Below are 9,044 nucleotides of genomic sequence, written 5' to 3' on the forward strand. Positions count from 1 at the left end.
AAAAAAAACCCCAAAAGCCACAAGGGCATAACCCAAAAAAAAAAAAAAGAGAGAGAGTCATCAGATTACAAGATAACAAAAGAAAAAGGAAATTTTAAAAAAAAAACAAAACAGCTACAAAAACAAATCCAAAGCATTTAACAAAATGGCAACAAGAACAAACATATCAATAACTACCTTAAGTGTAAATATAGTAAATGCTCCAACCAGAAGACAGAGACTGGCTGAATGGATACAGAACCAAGACTCATATATATGCTGTCTACAGGAGACTTGGAGAAGGCAATGGCACCCTACTCCAGTACTCTTGCCTGGAAAATCCCATGGACGGAGGAGCCTGGTAGGCTGCAGTCCATGGGGTCTCGAAGAGTCAGATGTGACTGAGTGACTTCACTTTTACTTTTCACTTTCATGCATTGGAGAAGGAAATGGCAACCCACTCGTGTTCTTGCCTGGAGAATCCCAGGGACAGAGAAGCCTGGTAGGAGGCCGTCTATGGGGTCCCACAGAGTCGGACACGACTGAAGTGACTTAGCAGCAGTAGCAGCAGCACAGGAGACTCACTTCAGATCTAAGGATACAAAGTGAGGGGATACAAAAAAGTATGCCATGCAAATGGAAATGAAAATTGGAGTAGCAATACTCATACCGGACAAAATAGACTTTAAATAAAGACTGCTGTATGAAGGACTTCCCTGGTGGTATAGTGGTTAAGAATCCACCTTCCAATGCAGGGGACTTGGGTTCAATCCCTGGTTGGGGAACTAAGATCCCATTAGCCACAATGAGAGAAGTCCACACACCACCATGAGAGAAGCCCACGAGCAGCAAAAAAGATCCAGTGCAGCCAGGGAAGAAAAACCACAATGAGATACCACCTCACACTAGTCAAAATGGCCATCATTAAAAAGTCTACAAATAATAGATGCTGGAGAGGGTGTGGAGAAAAGGGAAGCTGTTGGGAGGAAGATAAACTGGTGCAATCATTATAGAAAACAGTCTGTAGATTCCTCAAAAAACTAAAGTTGCCATATGATACAGCAATCCCATTCCTGGGCATATACCCAGACAAAATAATTCGAAAAGATACACGTACCCTGTGTTCACAGCAGCACTATTTACAATAGCCAAGACACGGAAGCAACCGAAACGTCCATCAACAAATCAACGGATAAAGAAGACGTGTTACATATATAAGCAATGTAATGACTCAGGAATAAAAAAGAATGAAACAATTTCATTTGCAGCAACATGAATGGACCTAGAAATTACCCTGTTAAGCCAAGTCAGTCAGAAAGACAAATACCATTTGATATCACTTATATGTGGAATCTAAACTACCACACAAATGAACATATCTATGAAACAGAAACAGACATTCATAGAGAACAGACTTGTGATTCCCAAGGGAAGGGAGGTGGCGGAAGGAAGGATTTGGAGTTTGAGATTATTAACAGCAGATGCAAACTAGTAGTACATATAGGATGGATAAACAAGGTCCTACTGTATAGCATAAGGAAGTATATTCAATATCCTGTGATAAACCAGAATGAAAAAGAATATGAAAAAGAACATATGCTGCTACTGCTGCTGCTAAGTCGCTTCAGTCGTGTCTGACTCTGTGCGACCCCATGGACTGCAGCCCACCAGGCTTCTCCGTCCACGGGATTCTCCAGGCAAGAACACTGGAGTGGGTTGCCATTTCCTTCTCCAATGCATGAAAGTGAAAAGTGAAAGTGAAGTCGCTCAGTCGTGTCCGACTCTTAGCGACCCCATGGACTGCAGCCTACCAGACTCCTCCATCCATGGGATTTTTTGGGCAACAGTACTGGAGTGGGGTGCCATTGCCTTCTCCCAAAAGAACATATATATATATGTATAAAACTGAGTCACTCTGCTATACAGCAGAAGTTAATTCAACACTAAATCAACTACACTTCAAAAAAGTTTTTTTTAAAAAGAGGAAACCCATGCATTGAACCCCTTCCCTCTCACAACTTCATGCTACAATGGCTCACCCAATAGGGGGAAATCCATATAACAATTCTACCTAGACCATTTCTTGAAACTAGAGAAAGTGTCTCATGCACATTTATCAAAACTCAAGCAGTCTGCACTGTATGGGAAGAACCCGGGGAAGGGAGAAAATCCAAGCCACCCTCTTCCCACTGTTTGCAGAGGTTACTTCAAAGTAACTTCTAACTTAGCACTGGGAAAGCATGGTGGAATGCTACCAGCATTTCTGGATTTGATTTTAGAGCCTCCATTCCGAGTTCAAAGGGCCACCAGATGTGAGGCTGTTATCTTAATGCAGGGCCTATACGGAGTTGTGATTTCATGTGATTTCTGCAGAGCAGACCCAACATGCACGTTCACTCACTAATCACTTCTGACCCCATACATACAGCCTGAAGGATGGTAGAGTGCGGACTGGTGGTCAAAAGTAGAGGAAGTAAAAAGTGTAGAGTTCATGGAGCAACAGCCATCGCTTTCCCATGCCCTAGGGAGCAGGGTGGGCATTAGACATGTTCTCCTACCCCTGTAAGACTAGGGGCACCCGAAGTATTTGTACATACCTTCTCCCCTTCAGTAATAAAGGACTGGCAACACTTTTTACCTTCAATTTCAGAACCATTGGACTGCCCAATGCCTAGAGCTGGTGCTGCTAGAGTGTGGAGAAAGGGGTTAGAAAAGATGGCCCAGCCTGAGGGGAGGAGGAGGGCCAAGGTAGCCAGTAGCATTCCCATAAAGTGGATTAAAATAGGATATAGGTTTCCCATGGGCTGAATGGACACTGAGGAAGGTTCTGGGGGTTTCAGCTATCTTAAGAGGCTGAGGAAAGAGGAGAAGGCTGAACTTCCAGAGTAGGCTTCTGTATCTCCTTCTGTTCTGAGCATCTCAGGGTCCCAGGGTAAACACCTATCAACTTCAAAGAAACTCCTTTCTCAGTAAAACCCCTCCACTTTTCCAGATGGCTTTGCAAAAGTGAGATCTTTCTTTCCCCATTCTCTGATGGACCCAAAATATGTCAAAGGAGGAAGATAGGACTTGGCAGGACAGATGTCCCTATTTGCTTGGCCTCTTAGAGATCAAAGTTCCAAAGTGTGTACAAGGGCTGCCTTACCCTTATACCTACAGTTCTCATCATGAGGCTTCTGGACAAGCAGCTCTGGAGGACAGGAACCAGAGAGTGAGGCCCAGAAACCATGTCATGTCACAGCTGAAGAAAGACGGGGGGAGCGGGGAAGCCCAGCATGACAACTATTACCTCCTGTGGGAAGTCATCATCTAGCAAAGATGTGTCTTACTCCTCATCTCTACAAAGGGACAAAGGAGGACAACCTGCAGCCAGTTCAAAGAGACAGTTTCGGTTCAGCAGAGAGCCTCATGAGGAAGTGGCCACTCTCCGGAAGTGTTCAAATAGGGAGGCTAGACAGGGAATCCCTATATCAGGTGAGAAGTTGGAATGCGTAAGCCCAAAGACCTTTGTTTGGAGGTTGCAAACTGGTGACATGCATGTCATATGGGGCAAACAGATGTACTTGTTCTTATTTGTACACTGTTTGCCTTCAGAGTGTTTTGTTGTTGCTATTGGAAACAGAGCTGAGCAGAGATGCCCCTTTCCACAGGTCTTATGTTCTTTAGCTCACCATGGCCAGCACCACTCCCCACTCTACCCAATAGCACAGCCAAGTGTCCACTGGCATTTATTACTCTGCCTGCACTACAGGGTTTTCCCCTTGTACTCAACCCACTTAACCCATGTATATTATTACTTGCCTTTTCTCTGCAGGTGAGTGATCAAGTGACTTTGGCTGTATTCTACTCTCAATCTTCACTTGAAACAGTAGGATAGAGCTATGTTATCTCAATTCTCCCTCTCCCCCTGTGCTCCCAAAGATTTGCAGTGCATGTGAACAGCAGAGAAAATCACCAAATGGCTGTTTGCACTCAGCCCTGGAGCGAGATTCCCAATAACCCAATGAAAAGGAGAAAGGCAGCTCCTGAAACGTGCATGGACTAACGGGTCATGCGCCCATCACCATGCACACCACCTCCAGGACAGTGACCACTTTATGTTTTTCAGTTCAGTTCAGTTGCTCTGTTGTGTCCGACTCTTTGTGACCTCAGGACTGTAGCACGCCAGGCTTCCCTGTCCCTCACCAACTCCCGGAGCCTGCTCAAATTCATGTCCATCAAGTCGGTGATGCCATCCAACCATCTCATCCTCTGTTGTCCCCTTCTCCTCCTGTCTTCAATCTTGCCCAGCATCAGGGTCTTTTCCAATGAGTCAGTTCTTCACATCAAGTGGCCAAAATATTGGAGCTTCAGCATCAGCCCTTCCAATAATATTCAGGACCGATTTCCTTTAGGATTGACTGGTTTGATCTCGTGCAGTCCAAAGGACTCTCAAGAGTCTTCTCCAACACCACAGTTCAAAAGCATTTACATTTTTAAAGAAACATTATTCCTCCTTGAAGGGAGATTACCATCTAGTTGACTACCTTTTAGAAGAGTTCAGAGCACCCTATTAATGACCTGCAATAAATAGAAAAACTATCTTATCTGCTAGACTGGAATAAAAATTAGAGATTTTGGACAATGATCTGGATCAAATGAATGTTGAGAGTCCTACTAGCTCAAAAAACCTATGATTCCTAAAACTCATACTAATAATAGTAGCCAACACTTACTACATGCTTTCTATAGGCCAGACACTGTGTAAGCACTTTAGGTGGTTTATCTCACATGTAAAAACACTACAGAAGAGGTATTAAGATTATCCTTAGTTATAACTGAATCATTTTGCTGTATACTTGAAACTAACTCAACATTGTAAATTAACTGTGAAAAGTGAAGTCGCTCAGTCGTGTCCGACTCTTTGCGACCCCATGGATCCTCTGTCCATGGGATTTTCCAGGCAATAGTCCTGGAGTGGATTGCCATTTCCTTCTCCAGTGGATCTTCCCGACCCAGGGATGGAACCCAGGTCTCCTGCATTGTAGACAGACGCTTTACTGTCTGAGCCACCAGGGAAGCCAAATGGGACTCAGATGGGCTCAGACGGTAAAGTGTCTATCTACAATCCGGGAGACCCAGGTTCGATCCCTGGGTTGGGAAGATCCCCTGGAGAAGGAAATAGCAATCCACTCCAGGACTATTGCCTGGAAAATCCCATGGACAGAGGAGCCTGGTAGGCTACAGTCCATGGGGTCACAAAGAGTCAGATAGGACTGAGCAAATTAACTGTACTTCAAACAAAAAAATATACTTTTTAATTTCTTAAAAAAGATTATCCTCAGATATACAGAAGAAGAAACTCAGGCACAGAGAGATTAAGTAACTTGTCCAAAGTCACACATCTAGTGATGATAGGGCCAGAATTTAAATCCAGACAGTCTAACTCCAGAGACACTAGAGAAGAAATGATGACAGTGCCAGATTTGATAGTTTCCCATAGGAATTTCTTTTCCCTACCCATTAACTGATGTGGCTACATTTCTGGCCAAGCCCACCAAGAACACAAAATACAAGAGGTTCGGATTTTCATTTCTCTGGTTTACAAATCTGTGAAAATTAAACAAAAAATACTCTCCCACATTATTTGATTCTTTAAAATATAAAACAATTAAAAAGGAAAGTTTCCTTGGAACTGAAGTTGCTTTTCCAGAATCTGGTTTACATTCAGAATTCGAAAGGGAATATAAAATAAAACTGTTCAATGTCAGGTCATTTCTTTCAAGAGTCTACAACTAAATGCTGTGCAGTGTGGGCTGGACACATGGAACTGAGTTTCCATTATGTTCAATCATGCAAAATTTGATCAATGTAGTGGACATTTGTTATGTTACAGTGACCCTGCCAGGTAGCTGGGAAGCCTATCTTAACTTCTGAGATCATGTGACATTATGAAGTATACATCCAAAACTAAACATTGTTTCTCTGTCTGCCTACTTCAATATTTTAATAGGAAAACTGTCAGTGAGAATCTTATTTGCAAATGATTTGTGTGTTTAAATAAAACTAAAAAATAAATTTAAATAAAATTCCCTTAAAATTATGTATTTGGGAAAACTAGACAGCTACATGCAAAAATAACCAAACTGGAATACTTTCTCACACCATGCACAAGAATAAACTCAAAATGGATTAAAGACTTAAAAAAACATAGGCAGTATGCTCTTTGACATCAATCTTAGCAGCATTTGTTTCTTTTTTTGGACGTTTCCTTAGGCAAGGGAAACAAAACCAAAGTAAACAAATGAGACTACTTCAAACCAAGAAACTTTTGCACAGTGAAGGACACTATCAACAAAACAAAAAGGGTGCCAACTGAATGAAAGAAAATATTTACAAGCAACTTATATGATAAGGGGTTAAGATTCAAAATACACAAATAACTCATACAACCCAACATTTAAAAAACAAGCAATCCAATTAATAAATGGGCAGCAGAGATCTGAACATTTTTCCAAATAAGACATACAGATGGCCAACAAGCATATGAAAAGATGCCCAATATCATAATCATCAGGGAAATGCAAATTAAAATTACAATGAGCTATCACCTCACCCATAGGAATGGCTATTATAAAAAAGATAACAAATAGTAAGTGTTGGTAAAGTTGTGCAGAAGAGAGAACCCTCATGCACTGTTGGTGAGAATGTAAATTGGTACAGCCACTAGGAGATTCCTCAAAAAATTAAAAATAGAACTACCATACAATCCAGCAAACACTAATTTGAAAACAATACGTGCACCTCTATGTTCACTGCAGCATTATTTATAATAGCTAAGATATGAAACCAAGCTAAGTGCCCATCAACAGATGAATGGATAAAGATCTGGCATATATACACAATGGAATATTACATAGCCACAAAAAGGAATGAAATCTTGCCATTAGTGACAACACAGATAAAGCTAGGCCATTATGCTAAGTAAAAACAAAATCAGACAGAGAAAAGTAAACACTGTATGATTTCACTTACATGCAGAATCTAAAAAAAGAAAAGTGGGACTTCCCTGACAATCCAGTGGTTAAGTCTCCTAGCTTCCACTACAGGGGGCACAGGTTTGATCCATGGTTGGGGAACTAAGATCCTTCATGCCAGGTGGTGTGGCAAAAAAAATAAACTAAATAAAACAAATTAACAAATATAACAAAAGAGAAACAGGGTTTTTGAAACAGATGCAAAAAACAAACAGGTGGTTGCGAGAGAAGAGGGGGTTGGGGGGGGAGAGAAATAGTGAGGGAGATTTAAGAGGTACAAGCTTCCAGTTGCAAAATAGATGAGTCACAAGAATGCAATGTACAGTCTGGGGGATATAATCAATAATTATTTAATCTTTGTATGGGGACAGAGTATAAATAGATTTACTGCAGTGATCATTTTGAAATGTACTGAAATATCAAATCACTATGTTGTGTATAAGAAACTAACAGTTTCTTAAGTCAATTATACTTCAAAAACAAACTCATAAAAAGAGATTAGATTTATGGTTGTCAGAAGTAGGGTATGGGGGGGAATGGACGAAGGAAGTCAAAGGTACAAAATTCCAGTTATAAGATAAATAGGTACTAGGGATAAAATGTCCATGATACAGATAATTAATACTGCTGTATGTATGTTATATATGAAAGTTAAGAGAGTAAATCCTGAATTCTCTTTACAAGGAAAAAATATATTTCCATTAAATTTTCTATTTAATTCTGTAACTACATGAGATAATGGATGTTCCTAAACTTATTATAATAATAATTTCATGATGTATGTAACTCAAATTATTATGCTATACACCTTAAATTTATTCAGTGCTATAAGTCAATTATATCTCAGTAAAAGGAGAAGGCAATGGCACCCCACTCCAGTACTCTTGCCTGGCAAATCCCATGGATAGAGGAGCCTGGTAGGCCGTAGTCCATGGGGTTGCTAGGAGTCAGACATGACTGAGCAACTTCACTTTCACTTTCATGCACTGGAGAAGGAAATGGCAACCCGCTCCAGTGTTCTTGCCTGGAGAATCCCAGGGACGGGGGATCCTGGTGGGCTGCCGTCTCTGGGGTCGAACAGAGTCGGACATGACTGAAGCAACTTAGCAGCAGCAACAGCAACACTGAAAGAACAAAATCATAAATATATTTAAAAATAAAAACTGTCAAATAAACATTAATTCTCTGGGCTTATTATCAATTGAAAATATTACTCAAAAATAAATGTTAGACATTATATGATGACATTTTCCTGACCAGAAAGCCTAAAATTTTTAAATCATATTTTAAATAAGACTACTCCTTCCTTAATAAGAGAACTGAAATTGTCCCAAAGTATTAATAAATAAAAAAACTCAATATTGAAGGCAACTCCAAATTACTTAATAAAAAATGTTCATTAGTGCATGTAATAAACTCTTACATTGAATACAAAGAAATACATGATTTTGTTAAAAGAAAATGTTTCACTACTCTTCACTAAAAAACAGGCTGAAGGAATATGTAAAGTATATATGTTTTAAAGATGTCAAATTATTAACCTTCCTCTTTACAATATATTGTGGGGAAAGGGAACATGATTTGGTGCCTCTTTTAAGCCCTTTGAGGCTTCCCTTGTGGCTCAGCTGGTAAAGAATCTGCCTGCAATGCGGGAGACCTGGGTTGGATCCCTGGGTTGGGAAGATCCCCTCGAGAAGGGAAAGTCTACCCACCCCAGTATTCTGGCCTGGAGAATTCCATGGACTGTACAGTCCATGGGGTCACAAAGAGTTGGACACCACTGAGCGACTTTTACTTTACTTTAAGCCCTTTAGCAAATGACCCTGTTTAGTTCAGTTGCTCAGTCGTGCCCAACTCTTTGCAATCCTATGGACTGCAGCACGCCAGGCCTCCCTATCCATCACCAACTCCCGGAGTTTACTCAAATTCATGTCCATTGAGCCGGTGATGCCATCCAACCATCTCATCCTCTGTCATCCCTTTCTCCTCCTGCCTTCAATCTTTCCCAGCATCAGGGTCTTTTCAAATGAGTCAGCTCTTCGCATCAGG

This window comes from Bison bison, unplaced genomic scaffold (assembly GCF_000754665.1).
Source record: "Bison bison bison isolate TAMUID 2011002044 unplaced genomic scaffold, Bison_UMD1.0 scf7180017864243, whole genome shotgun sequence".
In the NCBI taxonomy this organism is placed as follows: domain Eukaryota; kingdom Metazoa; phylum Chordata; class Mammalia; order Artiodactyla; family Bovidae; genus Bison; species Bison bison.